At 42.2% G+C, this 22936-nt stretch overlaps 1 protein-coding gene across 1 annotated transcript in view; it reads left to right on the forward strand.

The window, feature by feature from the left end:
- The window catches only part of DIPK2B (divergent protein kinase domain 2B), a 46265-nt gene that overhangs the window by 13531 nt on the left and 9798 nt on the right, over positions 1 to 22936 (forward strand). The gene's annotated exons all lie outside the window — the stretch shown is intronic.

A 22936-nucleotide genomic window follows, 5' to 3' on the forward strand; every position in this document is an offset into this window, starting at 1 on the left:
CAGTGATCACCATCAGAGGCGGAGCCAGCCAGTACATGCCTCCCCTCCTGCAGGGCCAAGTGCAGCTTTGTACTAAGGACACTGTCTTGAGCCACAGGCAATACACTGCAGCAGGGGCTGCCAAGGAGGCAGGACAGGACCAGGAATCAGCAAGCGGGTGAAACAATGCAGTGTGTGTGTGTGTGTGTGTGTGTGTGTGTGTGTGTGTGTGTGCGCGCGTGCGCATGTAGCATTTACACTAATAAAGCCGTGACTTTTCTCCTCTAAAAGCTGCATTGTTCTGATGGGAATATCCTACAGCTTAAATTACTAACCCACAAATAAAACCACAGCCAAGAACAGCACCCAGAGTTTATCATGATGTACTCGTTCGCAAAACCACAAAGGCTTCCTCTGCTATTAGGCCAGGCGCAAGGAGGCAACCACCTTCAGCAGCACGTGGCTAATCAGAGGAAAACACATCCCCTCCATCGTGTCCCCCTCTCATCCCCTCAACTGCCAGCTGCTATTGACATTGTGCTATACACAGACCCTGTTTCTTCCTCATACGGGAACCAGTTCGATGACCACGGAGATTTTTCTCCCACTAGATGGTGGTAAAGAGTGTTCAGGAAGCTTTGTTTAAACCAGGGTGCCTGGCAATTTTACTTCCTTGGTCTCAGTTCTTTTTTTTACATAAATGCACTAAGGGAAATAAGCAAATTAACCAAAATGCACGTTAACCATTTAATCAGAATATAGTTTTAGCGGTAACTGCTAAACGAATAGTAAAATTCACCTTTGGTTTAAATTTAATTCAAAAATATTTAAGGGGTATTTGCAGGACATATGCTGGGCCCTAGGAGGGTATAAGGGTGTCAAGACAAGGTCCCTGCACTCTGAGAGATGACACCCCAATGGGGAAGACAGACCATATTTGACTAGTTCTGATACAAGACAGGTTATGATAAAGTGTTTGAATGAAGATGGAAATTTTATATTGGAGCCGCAGCTAGTTTTCAGACTATAAAGATTTTAATCCATCACAAACTACCAGGTCAAGGGCCCTTCCAAAAAGTTGCATTCGTGTTTTTTTTTTTTTAATTACATGGCTATATTGATGCTGAAAGGAAAACAGTTGATTGGTAGTTGTACCATTTTCATACTTATCTAACACTGGAGTCAAAGCTGAAATGACTGTTAGCGGAAGAGGAAATGTAAGCAACTAAAAGTGCCCTCACACAGGGCGATATTCCCAGGACATCAGTGCACACCCTCTGGCTGAACAGTCTTTGGAAAGCAGAGCCCCTTCAGAGGTACATTGTGACTATAAGATCCTGAGACCTTGCTGTCCGCAACCGTTAGGAAGTAGTAACAGTGCTTTTCCTTTGTTGCCCATGGGAGTTTCTGGAGCAACTGGAGACAGCTTATGGCATGGATATGAACCCATCCCCACCCCCCTCTACAGTCCACTTTCTCCTTTCATTCATAGAATTGTTGAAAGTTGAAACAACCGAGACTGAATCATGGGATATGTTTAAGGTTAAAACCACCAAGACTTTGTCACCTCAGCATTTGTGGCAAAGGGTTTCTTTGGAATAGGACAGAGACTAAAGTATTAATCTCCAGGTCTCCACTGTATCACAGGCTCATAGATAAAGGACTCATAGGTCACCCAGCCTGTCCTCAAAAATGACTCCTAAACTATTCTTAATGGATCTCGTGAGTGAAAAGGAGACAGTGAAAGGCTTCGCCAGCCTTGACACAGACAAGCTGGAAAAGGAAAAGGAGGCAAGAGAAGACTCAGGGAAAGCATACAAGAGATGAGTTGCCAGTGGTTCCTTCCCAATGAGTCTCAAATGCAGAATAGAGACAGCTCCCAGCTAAAGCATTACTGAAGCCTGAACAGTCACCAAGAAGGACCAGCCAGAGCAGACTTCGTCTTCACGGGGCTCTCAGCTTTCCCTGAATCTAGATGTTAGCCAACCAAGCACCTTCTTAAATAAATCAAGCCATCCTTTGCTCTTTTTATGATTTCTTTCCTTGCTATCTCGCTATCCCTATCGCGATGTACTCTGGAACAAATGCTTTTGCTATACTGTGACTTGGCTCAGAGCCCTGCTGATTGGCTATGCCTCTGTGTAAGTCCACATAATATGCAGTAAGCAGAGGTTAAACTATATAGTCTATATGTCTGTAAAGATATGCACTTGAAAAAATTAATGATAGAAATGATTGATATATATTGGTCACATTCTAAAAACCGTTTACTAGGCCACAGAAATGTTCAGTACATTTTAAAAAGAAATACCAAAGGTCTTTTTCTCTGTTTAAAAGGCAATAAAATCAGACATAAACAATAATAAAAAGGGGGAAGCCCCAAAACCTACCAAACCTGGAATTTAAAAACATTATTATTTGAACCACGGAGCAAATAACTGAAATCATAATCATGTCTAGAAAATAACAATGATAATAACTCTACGTATCCCCAGTCTATGATTTACTTTGCCAAATCACTGCTCAGTGTTGTGTCAGGCAGCTATCAACACAAGTCTGGCAATTAATGGGGAGGAATAATACAAAAAGATATAAAATTGGGGCGTTGCATGTCAATTTGTTCCTAACATTAGACAGCAGACCACAGAGCAATAGATCAACTCATTAAAGATCAAAATAGATTTCTACCCGCTGAACCACATGGGTGTCATAGATTCTTGCAGTTGACAGAAACTTGAAAGCACACCAATTCAAATCCTCAAACTATTTGCATCCTTCGTCCTACCATACAGTGACAGGAAACTCACTACCTTCAGAAACAACCTATTCCTTCTTTGAACCGAATGGATCATTAAAAAGTTCATCTCAAATCCGTCTTCTTATAGCTTTCACTCATTTAAATTATTAAATTATTTCTACTCCTTGGAGTGACATATGCCATTTCTCCCTCCCTTATATTCACCTCCTAAATCCTAGCTTCCCAATCTAAACATTCCCAGTTCTCTTTCCCATCGTGGTCATCCCCTAAATTGATACACATTAAAAGTTGTGTCAACTGAAATCCCTTCTGGCGCTAGATTTTAGTTTTCAAGAACAGAACCTTTCATTTCTCCCGTTAAATATGACCTTCTTAGATTAAATCCATTACTACAGCCTGTCAACTTGATGGTGTTATTTATAGTCACTATCAACCCAACATGAATACAACTTTCATCGAGATTCTAGTCATTAATAAAAATATTAAACATAACAGGGCCAAAGAGAAAGCCTTCTTACTCTATGGGGATGAATCCATTCACTGTTAGGTAAACTCAATGAACCAATTACGAGTCATCTTAATTTCCTATCCCATCAAAATCTTACTTCACCATCTCCTTTGAGAGTTATCATGAGACTTACTATTGAATTCCTCACTAAAGTCTATATATTCTAAATCTATTGCATTTCTATGATTAAAAATCAAAGAACCATGTCAAAGAAAAAAAGTGTCTAGAATGATTCAGTTAAATGAATCCTCAATAACTACTTAAGATCATTACTTCCTCTTCTAGAGGTACACAAATCAACCTATTAATACCCTGTCAGAATATTTCCTATGATCCAATAATTTGTAAAAATCTACCCTTTTGCTCCTTTGAATATCAGAAATGGATTTTCATGTCTTTTCTGTTCTCTGCTTTCACTGCCCAAGATTCAGCAATATTGTTGCAAGGTTTCTGTTAATCTTCCAGGTGGAAAAATTCATTCCAAACCATGGAAGCTTCCTTTACACATTCTGGCTTCCCATTTCTGTTCACCACTGTTTTGCTCCACCCTTTTCAGATCAAAGTCCCAATACCTTTCAAAAAAGACAAGCACACATGAAGAATGAAAATTGGGCCTTCATTTCTTTTTTAAGAACTTTTATTGAGATACAGTTAACATACAATAAACTGCATATGTTTAGAGTGTACAATCTCCCAGTTCATCCCCCCCCCCCACCCTCCCCGCTTTCCCCACTTGGTGTCCGTATGTTTGTTCTCTACATCTGTGTCTCTATTTCTGCCTTGCAAACCGGTTGATTTGTACCATTTTTCTATAGTCCACATATATGTGTCAATATACGATATTTGTTTTTCTCTTTCTGACTCACTTCACTCTGTATGACAGTCTCTAGGTCCATCCATGTCTCTACAAATGTCCCAGTTTCATTGCTTTTTACAGCTGAGTAGTATTCCATTGTATATATGTACCACATCTTCTTTAGCCATTCATCTGTTGATGGACATTTAGGTTGCTTCCATGTCCTGGCTATTGTAAATAGTGCTGCAATGAACATTGGAGTGCATGTGTCTTTTTGAATTATGGTGTTCTCTGGGTATATGCCCAGCAGTGGGATTGCTGGGTCATATGGTAATTCCATTTTTAGTTTTGCAAGGAACCTCCATACTGTTCTCCATAGTGGCTGTATCGATTTACATTCCCACCAACAGTGCAAGAGGGTTCCCTTTTCCCCACACCCTCTCCAGCATTTACTGTTTGTAGATTTTCTGATGATGCCCATTCTAACCGGTGTGAGGTGATACCTCATTGTAATTTTGATTTGCATTTCTCTAATAATTAGTCATGTGGAGCAGCTTTTCATGTGCCTCTTGGCCATCCGTATGTCTTCTTTGGAGAAATGCCTATTTAGGTCTTCTGCCCATGTTTTGATTGGGTTGTTTGTTTTTTTGATATTGAGCTGGATGAACTGTTTATATATTTTGGAGATCAATCCTTTGTCTGTTGATTCATTTGCAAATACTTTCTCCCATTCTGAGGCTTGTCTTTTCACCTTGCTTATAGCTTCCTTTGCTGTGCAGAAGCTTTGAAGTTTCATTAGGTCCCACTTTTTATTTTTATTTTTATTTCCATTACTCTAGGGGGTGGATCAAAAGAGATCTTGCTGTGATTTACATCGAAGAGTGTTCTTCCTATGTTTTCCTCTAGGAGTTTTATAGTGTCTGGCCTTACATTTAGGTCTTTAATCCATTTTGAGTTTATTTTTGTGTATGGTGTTATGGAGTGTTCTAATCTCATTCTTTTCCATGTAGCTGTCCAGTTTTCCCAGCACCACTTATTGAAGAGGCTGCCTTTTCTTCATTGTATATCCTTGCCTCCTTTGTCATAGAGTAGTTGACCGTAGTTTATCTCTGGGCTTTCTATCCTGTTCCACTGATCTATATTTCTGTGTTTGTGCCAGTACCATACTGTCTTGATCACTGTAGCCTGAAGTCAGGAAGCCTGATTCCACCAACTCCATCTTTCCTTCTTAAGATTGCTCTGGCTATTCGGGGTCTTTTGCATTTCCATACAAATCGTAAAATTTCTTGTTCTAGTTCTGTGAAAAATGCCATTGGTAATTTGATCGGAATTGTATTGAATCTGTAAATTGCTTTCGGTAGTATAGTCAGAGAATTGGGCCTTCATTTTGTTATCCACCAAAATTCTCCCCATGGCCCTCCCCAAAAGGTCTTTAGTTTCTTTTCACTCTATACTTTGTAAAATATAGTTCTTTTCAAAGTTTTTCAATCAAAGTATAAGTTATATAAATACACAAATCTAACATACACAGCTAGATAAATTTTTATACATGTTCCTTTATTTAACCACCATCCACATCAAGATACTGAACATTTCTGGCCCCTCAGACGGCTCTTTCATGTCCCCTCCCTAAAGAGACCCCCTCTAGGGTGACCAGCCATCTGATTTTCTTGAGACTATCCTTGTTTTAGCATTGAAAGTCCCACATCCTGGGAAACCCCTCAGTCCCAGGCAAACTGGAACAGCTAACCACCCCAACCCCCTCAATGGTAACCACTATTCTGACCTAAGTCACCATAAATTAGTTTTACCTCGTTTTGAACTTCATTTAAGTGGAATCACACAATACGTCCTCAACATGTTGTCATGCTGTTTACCCATGTTGTGGCATTAATCAGTAGTTTGTTTTTTCATTGCAGTAGACTAGTCCATTGTATGATGAAGTCACAGTTTATTCACTCTAATGTTGATGAACATTTGTGTTGTTTTTAGTTTGGGTTATGGTAAATTAAAACGTCTGCAAACATTCTTATCTATGTCAATTGGTGAATGTAAGCACACAGAAGTGAAGTTTCTGGGTCATAGCATGTACCGATGGACCGACTTAGTCAATACTGTCAAATGGTTTTTCAAAGTAGTTGTACTGACGTCCTCCTATAAGCAATGGAAGAGAGAGTTCCATTGTTCCATATCTTCATCAACATGTGATACTGTTAGTTTTTCATTTTAGTCATCTTGGTGTCTACCAATATCTCATTGCGTGGTTTGAATTTGTATTTTTCTCATAACTTACAATATAAAGACCCTTTTCATATATTTATTGGCTGCTTTGATTTCATCTTTTGTAAAGTGCTGGCAGAAGTTGTTTGTCCATTTTTTATTGGGTTGTCTGTCTTATTGATTTGGTTTTTGGGGTTTTTTTTTAAAGATTTATTTTATTATTTATTTATTTATTTGGCTGCATTGGGTCTTCATTGCTATGCGCGGGCTTTCTCTAGTTGTGGCAAGCGGGGGCTACTCTTTGTTGCAGTACACGGGTTTCTCATTGCGGTGGCTTCTCTTGTTGCAGAGCATGGGCTCTAGGCACGCGGGCTTCAGTAGTTGCAGTGCGTGGGCTCAGTACTTGTGGCATGCGAGCTTAGTTGCTCCTTGGCATGTGGGATCTTCCCGGACCAGGGATCGAACCCGTGTCCTCTGCATTGGCAGGCGGATTCTTAACCACTGCGCTGCCAGGGAAGCCCTGTGTTATTGATTTGTAAAAGTGATGTTTATATTCCAGATATGAGTTATTTTTTGGATATATGTATTACAAATATCTTCTCCCAGCCCATGGCCTGCCTTTTCATTGTCTTAATGGTATCTGTTGATGAAATGAAATTCTTAATTTGAATGAAGTCGAGTGTATTAATTATTTTATTTTAAATATTCCAATTATCCCATGACCAAAAAGGTATTCCCTTTTTTACTTCTAGAAGCTTTCATGTATTACCTCTCATATATAGCTTACTAAGCTTATGTTCTGCTATGCCCAGTTTGGTGTTAAATCCAGCCAATAAGTTCTTAATTTCAGATATTGCATTTCGTAGTTCTAAATATCCATTTAATTTTTTCATAGATTCCAATTCTCTATTGAAATTCTCTCCCTTTCATTAATTTTGTGTCTTTTCCTCTATTTTCTTAAAATATTAATCATAGTGACTTTGAATTATATACTTGCTACCCCTAATATCCAGATTATCTTTGGTTCTGCTTCTGCTTTTGTTGGTTAGTCTCTTTTTTCTCGATTATCAATTAGTTCTTCTGCTTCTTCACACTTTTTAGTAAGTTTTAATTGCATGCTGGATTTTAAGGATAACACATGGTAGAGGTTCTAAATTATGTTATCTTCTCCTAAAGATTGTTGAGCTTTGTTCTAGTAGCCAATGAAATTGCTCACCAAAATCCAGGGTTTCTCAATCTCGTCACTATTGACATTTGGGGCTGGATCATTCTTTGTTGGGGGGATTAGGGGTGGGGGCTGTTCTGTGCGTTGTAAGATGTTTAGCCGCATCTCCAGCCCTCACCCACTAGATGCCAGTAGCATCACAACCCCCAGCTGTGACAACCCAAACTGTTTCCAGATGTTGCCAAATATCCCCTGAGGAGCAAAACTGCCCCCCGTAGAGAACCACTGCCTTAATCCTGTTGAGGTTGGGTTTGGGGCTTTGTTAGTGCAGGTCTCTTTCAGCTTTACCCTTACTCCTAAGACATGGTCCTTGCTGGTAGGACGTGAGCCTTACTACTGGAATGTGGACTTTCTGAGGTCCAATCAAAAGCCCAGGGAGCTCACTAAAATGTCTAGCCCAAAACCCCATCTCTCCAGCAGTATTTGGCCTCTGACATCTCTGCTCAGTGATACAGCTTTCTAATGTGGTTCTCTGCTAGGGCTCTAGAGTCCCACCCTGCTCCTATGGAGTGGCTTAGGAGTTGGCTAAAGATCTGAGGGAAAATTTTCCCATATATTTTGGGTGCTCTTTCTCTGTGGCTTTTCCTTTATAGGACCCTGACCCCCAAATCCAAGCTATTCAGGCAGCCTCATATCCTGATCGCTGTTTCCTCTACCTAGAAAGACCCTGCACTGAAGCTTGGAAAATGTCCTCAGGGGGAAAGACATGCAAATATGGGGCTTAGCTTATGTGCATCCTTTCTCTCAAGGATGATTGCCCTATGTTGGTTGTGGTCCAATACCCACAAACAGTTTCATATGTTTTTTCCAGGTTTTAGAGCTATTACCATCAGAAGGATAAGCCTGATACCAGTTACTCTGTCATGGCCAGAACTAGAAATCTCAAAATGATTTACTTTCCAGGAAAGAAAAAAAAAAGTGGTGCTATTGCATTCATATATCCAAATCCTAAATATAGCTATGAAAGCCATCGTTCTTTCTTTTGAAAATCTCACCTTATTCTAAAAAGCTTTGGCATTTTGGATACTGTTTCAGGGCTGAAGAAAGTGTGGAGAATACCTGTGGCTTTCAGCCCAACACATTTCAGCCCAGGAATAAAGCCTGGCATGGGAGCCAGAGGGGAATCTGACTTAATAAAACACTTACAGCAGACCAGAAAAGCACTTTCTCTAGAGTACATGGCATTGGTTCTTTTCTTTCCTTTCTTCCTTTATTTCTTCCTTCCTTTCTTTCTTCTTCCTTTCTTTCTTCTTTCTTTCTCTTTCTTTCTTTCTTTCTTCTTTCTTTCCCTTTCATTCTTTCCTTCTTTCTTTCTTTCTTTCTTTCTTTCTCTTTCTTTCTTTCTTTCTTTCTTTCTTTCTTTCTTTCTTTCTTTCTTTCTTTCTTTCTTTCCTTCTTTCTTTCTTTCCTTCTTTCTTTCTTTCCTCTCTCCCTCCCTCCCTTCCTTCCTTCCTTCTGTCTTTCTTTCTGTCTTTCTGTTTTTGCCTCTCTAACCAGACAGGGAGTTGCTTGAGGGCAAAGACTGCATCCTTGATGACATCCTTGAAGACATTCATCAATGTCTTCCCTCACATGTGTCCGACATGGAGTAGACACTTCATAAAGCTTTGGGAAATGAAGGAGTGATCAAATGAGTGAATGAATAGGACATCATTCACCAGTCACTCTTCATGGCTTCAGGATGACTCTCGATCCACACCTGTGCTAACTTTCCAGTCATCTCTAGAGGCCATCAGATTTCAGAGTCTCTGAAAGTACAGTCTTTCCCCCAGATAGCGTCTCTACTGGCGTGACTCAGGTGTTAACAAGCTTGAAAGTCCCATGGTTCCTACTCCTTGAAATATGACTCTTGATACCAGAAATGTCTACCTAATTTGGGTGAGGAGGGATGGTGACACAGTTATCCATCAGCTTCTCCAGGGCTTGGTCTCTCCATAGTTATCTTGGAAGAGAGACAGCTGAGGCATTTTGACCCAGGGCAGGGGAGGGACAAATAGATGGCGGGCCTCTTGCTCAGGAGAATGAGGGGTGATTCTTCCAGGGGCTTGCCTGGTAAGGTGGCCCAAGCACTTCTGAGCATAGCACCTCAAAGGGAAGGTAAGACACCAAAAGGAAAGGTGAAAGGCAAGGGCCAATTGCTCTTCCATCACTTTCTCTAGGCCAACACTGCCTCCTACAAAGAGGCTTCTGCAAAGGTCAGTGATTCAGGCTAACCTGGCATCTAGGGCCCCCAAAATGGCGTTGGCTGTGGTGGAGACTTTCTGCATACCATCATTTATTCAGATTCAGTAGGTGGTCATTTACCTGTGGCACTTTCCAATTCTGGGGACAAGACAGTAGACAGGGGTCTCTAGGATATAAATGACCTTTTCCTCCTTTTTTTTTTTTTTTTTTGGTCCTGCTGTGTGGCTTGCAGGATCTTAGTTCCCCAACCAGGGATTGAACCTGGGACCCGGTAGTGAAATCAGCAAGTCCTAACCCCATTGGGCCACCAGGGAATTCCCTTCTTTTTACTATTAAATAATACATAGTTATTATAAAAATTTATAAAGTATATTTTTTAAAAACTCATAAGGAAATAGGGGGGGAAATTGCTTATAACCCACCACCCAGAGGCAATTACCATTAACACACTGGTGTTTTTACGTCTAGTCATTTTTTTTGGCAGATTTAACTTAAGAAAAAATAAGTTGTATGTTTCATGTTGCATACTCCTCTATGGCTTTATATTACATCACATACTATTTCCCACATCATTAAAATTCTTTATAAGCACCATCACATGGGTATACCATACCATAAAGTTATTCACTAGTGTTTATGTCATTTGATGTCATTATTATACATATTTTGATGAGCATCTTTTTGCAATGTCTTTGCCTGATGTTTGTATTATATCCTTGAGACAAATTTCCTTTTCAAAACTACCACATACTGACTACTTTCTATGGGCCAGGCACACTTCATATACATTTGTCACAGTTAATCTTCACAACCTATAAGATATTCTTGTTCCCACTTTACAGATGGGGAATCTGAGGCTTAGAGAGATTTATATACCTGGCCCAAGATCACCTGACTATAAAATTTTGGAACTGGGATTTGAACACAGGTCTATCTCCTGATTCCAGAAGTCACACCATTAAGTACTATGCTTTCCCGCTTTCTTACTTTCTGTGGTGGAATTACTGGGTCTAAGGCTATGAACATTTTTAATGTTTTTAGTGCTTAATACCAAACTTAATTTAACTCCCACCAGCAGCTTTTGAGGGTGTTCATGGCATCTTCATGACCAATAAGCTTTGCCTCTAAGATTATGTACAATATCTGTAAAATAAAATCTAAATTCCTAAATACAGTTTTCAAGAGCCCCACAATTTGGTCCCAACTTTCTTTTGCTATGATTCCACTTGCTGGATATGGACTTTAAGTCTGTTCCTGGCCTGTGCTCAATTCTGATCTTCAGCTTGAAACGCATTGACATTAGATCTCCACCTGCCAAAATCCTACTCATTCTTCAAAACCATGTTCATGCCACCTCGTCTGTGAAGACTTCCTGGATTCCCCCACTGCTGTCTCCTCTGTACTCTCACAGCACTTTGTTTACACCTCTTGTAGCGTTTGTCTCCTTCTGCCCTGTACTGAACTTGGTAGCATACATGTCACTTTGCCCCACCAGAGTACCAGTTCTTTGGAGGTCAGGTCAGGACCCTCTCTTATTTATCTGTATGACTCCAGTGCTTAGCACAATGCCTTATACAAAGTAGGGGCTAGATAAATTTTTGTTTAATAAATAACTTGCAACAACCTCGGGGGAGTTTTGACAACTTTCCTAACCCACACGAGTGGTTACGACAGTATATTTGAGCTGGGAGAAATGTCCCCAAATTCCTTTTGGTTCTCCCTGCAATGCAGTCCCAAAGGGCCATTGAGCCTAGTGACAGACCCTGGTCTGGATGTCTAACACCTCCTTCTCAGGATAAACACTCATCTCTGGCCTTTCCGGGCTCTGCCGCCTCTCTCTCCAGGACTTCCTGTTCTACTTTCTCATACCCACTCTCTAGGAAGTGGCTGCTTTTCTCTGTCTACTGACCTTACCCTCCATCCCAGAAAGGATCTGGTAGATGGTACCCTGTGAAGCTACCCAGGGTGCAGGGGAGTGAGGGCGCTAAAGGTGGGGGAAATAGCGGTTGGGGTTGGAGACAGAAAAGAGGCTCAGCCAACCAAGACCTGACCAGACAATCCATCACTGACTCCCATCTGAACTCTGTCTGACAGAGAGCGCCTCACCCACAGCCCTGGCCAAGAGCTGCCTATCCAAGGCTGTGACTCTATCTAGGCTTTTCTCAGAAGAACTAACCTCCACTCCCCAAATATATACTTAGGGTGGTTAGGGTCCAGTGACATACTTCAGTCAGGTTGAAGAAAAGTCATCAAGAGAGAAGCAAGGAAGCCAAAGGTGATGTGGTAGCTTTGGAATATGTCAACATGATCAGACTGAACTACATTTCCCAGACTTCCCTTCCCTTATGTTTCCAGTTAGAGTAGACCACAGAGAGATTCTGTTGGGAGTTTGGGAGGGCAGAAGGGCAACGGTGGCCATTTTGTGGCTCATACACAGTATTGCATGTCTGCTCTGGCTCCCCTCGCTGCGGGGAGGCAGCAGCCAGGCCTGCAGCCTTCCCCTTGGCTCCTCCGTCAGCTTCTGTGACTCCCAAGCTAGGGTTAGCTCCATATCAAAGGGCCCCAGCTTCTGCAGGTCTCTGCACCATCAAGCTCAGATGCAACAAGAACTGACATGGGTTTCAGTCCATTGTCATGAGCTCCATCTTGTGCTTATGGGTTCAATGTTTTCCTTGATCTTCCCCCATTTTGCATCTGTCTTCCCTTCTCAACTGCCTGCTTATGGACTTCAAGTGCCAGCATCATATTGGAGATCAACAGCCTTACAGAGGCTGTTAACCTGCTTGTACAACTGTATAAGTTCAAATCCTGTTTTAAAAAAAAAATCTAGTGATTCTGCTTCTCTGATTGATCCCTGACTGATACAGGTGGTACAACCTCAACAGAGGGGGTGGGGATAAAAAGAAGCCTGGTAGCCCCTCCCCCCAGGCAAACTCAAGGCTGGTTTGAAGGTTTTCCTGGCAATCAGAATTCTGTCTGATCTTCTCAGACCACAGGACCTTTGCACAGCAGAAGCCACTGAGTTTCATTGGAAGTTTCTGCAAGTTTGCATGCACGAATGAGTTGTCAGAAGCACTTGGCTTCCTGTCTTTTGATTTAAAAAGACAGAAAGAAACAAACAAAACAGCAGCCTGTAAAATGACATGGCCCAGTGGAGAATTATGACCAACCTTGGCATACCTGAATCAAAATGACAGACCATGAAAATAACGTGTTTTACTGTGTGTCAGCTGCTCTACCTGTCTCAACTATCAGCTGAATTGCCTGCCACAATGATTATTTCATCTGCCACAGTGAAAATCTTGGAGCAGCCCACAAATGCTTCAATGGCAAAGCCTCTGGGGCCCCAGAATGGAGGGAGATAGAGGAAGAGGTGGGAAGAAAGAGATAGACGCCAATAGGAGGAGAAAGCTAGTCGCCACTTCCACCAGCAGGGTCACCCAAGATGTTGACTACCCCGTGGAAGAAGGGGCCATGATCACCACCAAATAAGCCTCTGGCTGCCAAAGGTTGTCAAGTAAGGGGCACAAGTAGGCAAGGGAAGGTAGCCCTGACCAGAGCATATCTTCCAGGGAATAAAAGAAAAGCGTGCTGTGAAAATGAGAATAAGAAGTAATTGTGGGAAGTGGCAAGTGTCAGGACCCATGATTATAGTATGTGTCAAGAGCAGTGGGTAGATGTTGCAATGGTAGGACTGCGGCAGGGGGGCGGGGAGCTAAATTGTATTCTATAAGACAGTGGTTCTCACACTTGAGCAGGCATCAGAATCCCCTGGAGGGCTGGTTAACACCTGCATTGCTGGGTCCCAGCCCCAGAGCTTCTGACTATGCAGGTCTGGGGTAGGGTCTGAGAATTTGCATTTCTAAAGAAAAGTGATTTGAAGACTGTGGATCTTTCCACAAATGGAACCTAAAAGTGGTGCGGGGTGGATGGGCAACGAAGTGAGGTTGGTGAGGCTGTGTAGCAAAAGTGGGACAGGGCCCCCAAAACACAGCTGCTGGTGAAGAAAGTAGGGAGGAGAGGCTGAGTCTCAATGCAAGAAAGGGACTCAGGCCTGGGTTCAAATCCTGACTCCACCACTAAGTAGGGCTCCTCAGTGGAAGACAATTTGTAGTCAGAAGCCTGTTGGGTGGGCGCTGGTCTGAGAGGGAAGTCAGCCTAGGGATCCTCAGTGGCCTGGCCACCTGCCCACAGGATGCTGCAGGCCACAGGGTGGGCGCCCTCTTCCCCCAAACCCAAAGCCAACTCCTGACTCTCAGATTTTCCTGAGTGCCCAATCTTACCAATCCCTTATGTCTAATTGGCCATTCCAAATAGAGGACAAGAGGATAAGGCTCATTCCCCACCCCCTTCTCTCTGAAGTTACTTCCAGAGCACCCTGACTAGGGTTTCCTGGGGTTCCCTAGTTCTTTTCGAAATTTAGAGACAGGCCTGGGTCAACGTGGAGTTCATTTGTTTGACCCTCCAAAGGCAACCTTGCTTCCTACTCAGAGATCCATTTTATTGTGAAATTTGGAGAGGGAACACATTACCATTGACCCCCACCGACCCTTGGAACTGACAACACTATCTTGTGTTTACAAAGCACTCCACAGTGTGTAAAGCACAGTGAGATGTTCATCATGCATCCAGGAAAGTTGTATCAGGTGCCTACAATGTCCAGAGATCCAGCTAGAGCCGGGCAATGGAGTGATGTCCTTGGTGTAAACCATCTACCATCATACCCACTTCAGAGATGAGGAAACAGCCTCAAAAAGGGAAAGGGACTTGCCTAAAGGCACATCCATAGGCCACCTAAGCCCGGGGAGGGGGGGCACGAGCTGGGGGAGAGGTGACTGAGGACACAGATGGACACAACACAATGCATGTTAGCGATCACAATAGAGACAGCACAGCTTGACATGGGGAATCCAAGACGGGAGAGACCAGCCATTAAGATAAGGAAGTTGAAAACGGCTCCAGATATTCTAACCTGGAAGACTGGGAGAATGGTAGGGTCACTTACAGAAGTGGGAAACTTGGGAAAGGTGCTCTTTTGGGGGCAAATAATAGCAAATACTCATAGAGCCCTTACCATGTCCCAGATACTTTTCTCGGATATTTGACCCTCCGTTGATGAGGTGGGTGCGATAATATTCAGGTTTGTTTGAGACAGTTCCAGCATATGCCAGCTGTCCTGATTTAATTATTAATATCATCCCTTTCACTCTTAAAAATATCCAGGTTTAGAAGATAAGTCACAGAGTCCCCTTAATTGTCATCCCTCAGTTAAAACATGCGGAAACTAGGGCACAGATCAATTGAAGAGCTAGCCCCAGGTCACGCTGTTTTAAGTGACAGAGCTGGGATTTGAACCCAGGTAGCTTGCCTCTAAAGGACAGGCTTGTAACTACTTTGTCATACTGCCTCTCAAAGTTGGTATTGAATCCAATTTTTCACCTTTGCAATTGAGGGTAAAGGCTGCCCACCTATCCAGGCAAAGACCCCTCCCCAGGCCCATGGATTCCAAGATGGAATGGAGGCAGGCAGTGGCCTGGAGAGGTTAGATATGAAGAAGATCCACTAGGAGGCCCTGGTAGAGGCAGGAGAAAGGATAAAGCCACATAAGTCCACCTGTTCAGGGGGGATTTTCATTACTCCGCTCCTGGGAATCCTCCCCATCGATTAAAACAGAACTTCTCGAACATCCCATCAGGGCTCAACCCAGAAACTCTGTGGAGTATCAAGAATCTAAACAAACAGAAGCCCCGCCCAAGGAAAGGATGTCACAGAGCTAGAGGCTCTGCTTTATGTGGAAATGGCAGCTGTGTCAGAGACAGGCCTTTCGGTGAGAGGGAAACATTTTACATCCCTCGCCCTGCCCAACCAAGTCTGTTTAGTTTTTGATTTAACGTTGTTTTAACACCTAGTCAACCCTCCGGGGTATGTTGTCCACTCTGAGATGATCCAAGGCTAATTTCAAATTCTGGACCCACTCTTGGCTAACTTCCTGTCCCTGCTTCTACCCTATGTGATTAACTTTCCATCAGTGACTAAGTTGCAGGGAGCCTAAACTGATCAGCTGAGGCCAACTGTACCAGAGAGAAACTTCCTAATGGGGGAAGGGCCTATCATAAGGATATCTTATGGATTTCAAAGCAAAATTGAAACGATTTGGGGACCATCTATTGTACAAAATTCCCTCCATCCTCTAGTACCAGTAACAGCGTCTGAGATGAGCAGCGTCGTGAAGTAACATAAGAGGCTGAGATTTATGAGGACATTTTCGGATGTCTGAACTTTGAAAAATCATCCAAATGGTTTCTCCAAAATAATGATTGTGGTGGCCAGCATTCGTAGAATGAAAAGTTAACAAACCAAGAAACTTCACATTGAGTTTGGGTTTCAGATCAAAAAAAAAAAAAAACTATCAGAAAGAACTTTAATAAAAGGGGGGTGGCACTCCTGGGCATATACCCACAGAAAACCATAATCCCAAAAGAAACTTGTACCATAATGTTTATTGCAGCACTATTTACAATAGCCAGGACATGGAAACAACCGAAATGCCCATCAACAAATGAATGGATACAGAAGATGTGGCATATATATACAATGGAATATTACTCAGCTATAAAAAGGGATGAGATGGAGCTATATGTCATGAGGTGGATAGAACTACAATCTGTCATACAGAGTGAAGTAAGTCAGAAAGAGAAGGACAAATATTGTATGCTAACTCACATATATGGAATCTAAAAATGGTACTGATGAACTCAGTGACAAGAATAAGGATGCAGATACAGAGAATGGACTGGAGAACTCGAGGTATGGGAGGGGGCGGGGGGTGAAGGGGAAACTGAGACGAAGCGAGAGAGTAGCACAGGCATATATATACTACCAACTGTAAAATAGTCAGTGGGAAGTTGTTGTATAACAAAGGGAGTCCAACTCGAGGATGGAAGATGCCTTAGAGGACTGGGGCAGGGAGGGTGGGGGGGACTCGAGGGGGGGGAGTCAAGGAAGGGAGGGAATACGGGGATATGTGTATAAAAACAGATGATTGAACCTGGTGTACCCCCCCAAAAAATAAATAAATAAATAAATAAATAAAAGGGGGGGGCGGGCAGGGAATGCATCTGCTGGAGTAGGAAAAGAAAAAACCGTGAGCTGTTTCTCTTAATAACATAAACCAAACAGGGGTTTTCAAGGTTTTGAATACAATGCAGCTTGAAGAAATGTTCAGGAACTTTTGGCTTAATTATCCACAACGGATACAATTATTGAATGGTCATTGTTCTAACTACGACACATTGATTAACTATGATATATAATTAACCTAAACCTAACTTCACAAGCATATTTAACAACTAAATCATGTGAAAAGTGTTGAGGTGTGCAACCGGAAAGTCAACTCCCAGGTTTATTAGCACTAGAACTTTCTCTTCTCCCTGGGTGCTTGAAGAGCTTGATAAAAGTAAATTCACTAAAAGTAAAAACTCATTTGTTCAAGATTTCCCTCAGCTTTCCAAACTGAGCTGGCCAGGCAACCTTCTTACTGGAAAAGCTAACTTCCAGTCTTTTTTTCTCCCCAGACCTCACTACGCATGTGTATTCATACATCCCCACATAGAACAATGGTGGCCTCTGTGGGCAGCAACATGACATTTTTTTTTTCACACTCTACACTTCCACAGTGTTTGAATATCTCACAATGAACACTCCCATGATGAGCAGATTTGGAAACGCCTATCCTTTTGGTGCATGGAAAAATGTACATAGGCTAACCATTCTCTACACATAATGTGGGCACTGCCTGTGTCCTGACCCATTGATGGGGAAGATGGTGGTAGTCTTTGGAAAAGGAAAGGAGGGGAATAAAGTGACTGGGGTTAGCACATCTGCTGTCTTTAGATGTGTGCCATAATTTGCAAACATAATTTTGATTTGCCTTATTTTTATGCTCTTTAAAGCCTTAGAACAAAAGAACAGATTCTATCTGAGAAGAGAAAATTAATTCTCATTTCAATATGAAGCTCTCTGTTAGTCAGTTGGATGTGTCTGGAAAGAAGGTCAGATTCCTGAATCAAACTGTGTCTTTGGTTAGCACTGAGACCTCAACTTCCTGACCTCCCATCTTAAAGGGAAGCCAACTTCTTGTCTTGGATTTTTCTTTCTAAGAGCAGCTAGTGTTCTTTCTTCTATGCATTTATTTCCATCAGAACAAGTGTATGCAGTGGTGGTAAATCTTTGCTATTCTTTTTTTAAATACTATTTGCTATATTCCCAGTGGTGTACAATGTACCCTTGCAGCATATTTTATACCAAATAGTTTGTACCTCTTAATCCCCTACCCCTATATTACCCCTCCGTCCTTCCCTCTCCCCACCAATAACCACTAGTTTGTTCTCTGTATCTGTGAGTCTCTTTCTTTTCTGTTATATTCACTAGCTTGTTGTGTTTCTTTAGAGTCCACATATAAGTAATAAATCATATAATATTTGTCTTTCTCTGACTTACTTCACTTAGCATCATGCACTCCAATTCATCCATGTTGCTGCAAATGACAAAATTTCTTTCTTTTTTATGGCTGAGTTATATATATATATTATATATATATATATATATATATAATATATATATACCACTTCTTTATCCATTCATCTGTTGATGGACATTTAGGTTACTTTGTAACTCTTTGCCTTTTGAGTAGCATTTGCTTTAGGGAAGCAGCTAAAAGTCATCCAGAACCAATAGGATCATTAATATGGGACATGAACTTGAGTATAATGTGCATCAATAAGCAGCATGATCTTTAACAAGTCACTTCCCTTTCCTGGTCCCTATCTTAGTATTCTCATCTGGAAAATGGGAGCATTTTACTGGATCACTTGATAATGCAGTCTACCATTTGCATTGGCCAGCATGAGCTGCAAAAATTAATGTCACTGCGTTTTCCACAAATTGTTTAAGCCTTTTTTAAATCAATCACTTTAAATTTCGAGAGGAGTCACAGGGCAAGAGAAAACTAAAAGCTAAAAGTCCCTGTGTATGCCAGGATAATATCTGTGAAAAGGCTTGCCATATGGCCTGACACTTAGAACTTCAAGAAAGTATCACCCTCCTTTCCCCAGCTGTGTCCTGCCAACCAACCATGTTTTCAAATAGTGGTCACTACGGAGGCTTCTGCATCACCCTCCACACGCAGCTCCCTTGCCACCCTCCAGAATTCACCAACACACAGGACCACCGGGAAAGAGCTGCGTGTGCCCAACATTCTGTGATGGCAGGCAATCAAACCCCCACAGAGATGTTGTCCCCCTGCTGCCATCTTCCACGTCCAATGGGACCCTCAGGCTGGGCAGATCTCACCCTTGGCATGGAACTTGAGAAGGACTAGGGCGATTCTGGGTAGGTTATTGGAGATCCATGTAACTTCTAAGTCGTGGTCTGCTCTGAGGAAACCCCCCCCTCCTGCCCTCTTGAACTCTCTTACCTCTGGCTTCTAGGGAGCAACAACAAGCACGGCTCTTTTAACTTTTTAAGTTCCTCCATCAGAGTCACAGAATCATTTGTCTAGACAATTTAGCTTTCACGCTTCCCTTTAAATGAGGACACTGCTGGTTGCTGGTGATTTTTTTGAGCAAACACATGCAAGGATGTGGATAAAAGCCAACCAAAGGTCAAACAACTCATTGCAGAAGTTACTTCTTGTGTACTCAGATTTCACTAGAAGCTTCAAAAGTGAAAGCAAATCTAGATTTCCGTCTCAGTTGCTGTTGTTTCCACAATGAACAAGGGCTTTTCCCTTGGCACCAGTGTATAATATGTGTGTATATATATTATATATATATGCATATATTGCATTATCATAATATATTACACAAAATATACATTAATAATTTATTGACCTATATTAATAAATATAGTATAAATTATTAATTAATATAATAAATTTTATATAAAATAACTAATGTGATATAATATAGTTATATATAAAATATAATGTTATATGGTATATATGTGTGCATATATATGTATTATGTGTATATATGTTTATGTGTATATATATACAGATTTATTTCAAGGAATTGGCTTATGAGATTGGGGGGACTGGCAAGTCCAAAATCCATAGGACAGGCCAGCAGGCCGGAGACCCTTGTGCAGGACCTGATGTTATAGTCCACAGGTGGAATTTCTTCCTCCTCAGGGAAACCCTAGTTTTGCTCTTAAGGCCTTTCAACTCCTTGGATCAGGACCATCCACATTGTCAAAGATAATCTCCTTTACTTAAAATCAGCTGACTGTAGATGTTAACCACATCTACAAGGTATCTTCAGAGCAACACCTAGATTGGCGTTTGATTGAATAACTGGGCACCGCAGCCTAGCCAAGTTGACTCATAAAACTGCCCATCACAATGAAATACCCATTAAATTTCGTTGTTTTATAAACTATTAGGGATTGTGGGGGAGAAGCGTGACAATCGCTCTCAGTACCACCCTGCACTGAAGCCCCCTGTGAAGTGACAACGCAGCAGAGCAAAAGCCCAGTCACTTGCATCACACTGTGAAGACCTTGACCCACTGGCACCCACTGGTTCCCTAGGGATGACACCAGACAGGAAATGCAAGGATGAGGAACCCAGGCATGAAAAGGGGAGGGGCAACAGAAGGCCAGGGTTTGGTTTTCCTTTTGCCTTTCATCGGAAAATGGTGAGTTAGCCTTGTTGCCCATGTATAGAGAAGGGAGTAGTGATTTGGAAACGCCAAAGCAATGGGCAATCCCCAGAAAGTGTGTCATAATGAGATAATAATGAATCGTTATTTTATTGGAAATGTTTGCTTTCCTATTTCTGTTTGCCATTGGCCAATACCATTGTGGGCTTGCACTTGGCCAGCACAAACCAAAGAGAAGTAGCTGGAGCCCCACTCTGTGAGTAGGACCTTGGGAAACAGCCACCTCCACCATAAAGGGAGATGAGGGTACAAGATGGTCTTAGAGCCTCTTCTAGCTGTAGTTCTAGAGATGGCCCAGAACCTTCTCAGCAAATATATCAGTTATTTATTGCTGAGTAACAAACCACTTCAAAACTAGGGGCTTAAAACAACAGCAATCATCAGTTTTGCTCATAAACATTCAATTTGGGCAGGGCTTGGTAGGAAGGCTCACGAGGCTCCACGTGGCACCAGCTGAGGTGCTGCAATAGAGCACCGGAGAAGCCATTCCCAAAATGGCTGAGTCACGTGTCCGGCAAGTTGGGCTGGACGGTCAACTAGGCACTCAGCTGGGTGAGGGCTAAGGATCTTGCTTCCTCTCCATGTAGCCTGGGTTTCTTTACAGCATGGTGTCTGGGTACAAGAGAGAGCCAAGTAGATGTTGTATCTCCTTTTATAGCCAAGGCTCAGAAGTCACACGGCATCAATCCTGTAAGCATTCCAGTCACTAGAAGCAAGTCACCAAAGCCAGTCCACATTCCAGGGGAGGGGAATTAGACTCCACCCTTGATGGGAGGAGTGTCAAAGAGTTTGTGAACAAGTTTTAAAATTACCTCCATAAATGATACCTCTGGTGTCCACCCTCATGTTGGGTACTAGCTCTGACACCTCCCTTTTCTTTGGCCCCCTCCCCCATTCAACCAATCACCAAGGCTTATAGATTCTACTACCTACAAATATCTTCAAATCTTTTCATTCTCTCATCTCACACCTGGACCGTTGCATCTTCTTAACTGACCTTCCTGCTTCCATTCTTTTCTTCTGTGATATTTAAGACTAGGTTCAGCTGCATGTGACAAAAAATCCAAGTAACAGTGGCTTAAATAAGATCAAAATATACTTCTCTTTTATATAAAAGAAACTGATACGTAGCTGTCCAGGGCTGATATAGTGGCTCTGTGATTGCAGGCTACTTTCATTTTTCTGCTCCACAACCCTTAGCATGCCCTAGTCCAAGATGGCTGCCCAAGCACCAGCCATCACTTCCACATTCCAGTCAGGAAGGAAGAAGGAGTAAAGAATACACCCGCTCCCTTTAAGGACCTTTCTCAGAAATTTCTACTTATATTTCATTGACCAGTACTTATTCACGTTCCACACCTAGCTGCAAAGAAGCTGAGGATGGAATCTTTATTCTGGGCAGTCATATGCATCACTAAGGTTTTTGCACATCTTGTTCCCTCTGCACAGATACCCTCCCACCCTCTTTGCAGGCTCACTCTACCCTTGCTTTAGGCCTCCGCTTAGACTTCACTGTCTCCCAAGAAGCCTTTGAGGGGCCCACAAAAATGTTTTGATTTCTTTTAAAATCAGAAGAAATAGATGATCTTTTAGATTCAAGAACATGTTTGAGTATATAATATTAATGTATTTCTCTTTATACTAGTGCAGTTGTAAAATATAATTTTTAATATTTTTTATGGAGGAAGGGGCCCACGAAGGCAAAGGATTTTGTACCAATGCCTCAAAAATTCTAGTGTGGCCCTACTCCTGTGGGCTTCCGTAGATCCCTGACCTCACGCCAGTCATAGCTCCCCCTGCACCATGTCGTAACTGCTGGGCATTTGATGGTCTCCCCCACCCGACAGGCCTGAGAGGGCAGTGTCTGTTGTGGTCCCCTTTGCATCCACAGTGCCTCGAATACAGTCTGGTCCTTGGTAGACTCTCTGCAAACGTTGGTGGGTGAATGAATGAATGAGTGCTCTGAGCTCACCCAACTGCAGGGTTACAGCCCTGGTAAAAATAAGGATGCAGGTCCTACCTGCCTCCACCTACCTACCTCTCACCTGTTGTACAGTCTTGGTACAAATACTAGGTATGTGTGACCTGGGGAAACTCACTTCATCTCTCTAAATCTCAGTATTGCCATCCATAAAATGGGAGCAATAATAGTACCTACCTCATTAGGATCTTGGGAGGAGGAAATGAAAGAACACACTACCTGTGAGGGGCTTGGAACAGTTTCTGTTGTATACTAAGCACTCAATAATTATTACATACTATTATTGTTTTATGGCCAAGTAGCATCCTCCCTCTCCCAGAGGTATTTTCATTTAAGAGTTGACTCTTGGAAAAGAGAAGAAGAAATTACTTACCCCCCCACCACCACCCCTGCCCCAGCAATGACTATCTCTAATGGTGGAATTTCAGCCTGTGTGGGAAAAGAAAATCAGAAGCAAAGAGATCTTCTCATAGTTTCAAATCATCTTCTATGGTCTCCACCTGGATAGCTTATAGGGATGAGGGAGGGGCAAGACCTATTACAGGGGAAAAGACACGGATATTAGAG

This window comes from Hippopotamus amphibius, chromosome X (assembly GCF_030028045.1).
Source record: "Hippopotamus amphibius kiboko isolate mHipAmp2 chromosome X, mHipAmp2.hap2, whole genome shotgun sequence".
In the NCBI taxonomy this organism is placed as follows: Eukaryota; Metazoa; Chordata; class Mammalia; order Artiodactyla; family Hippopotamidae; genus Hippopotamus; species Hippopotamus amphibius.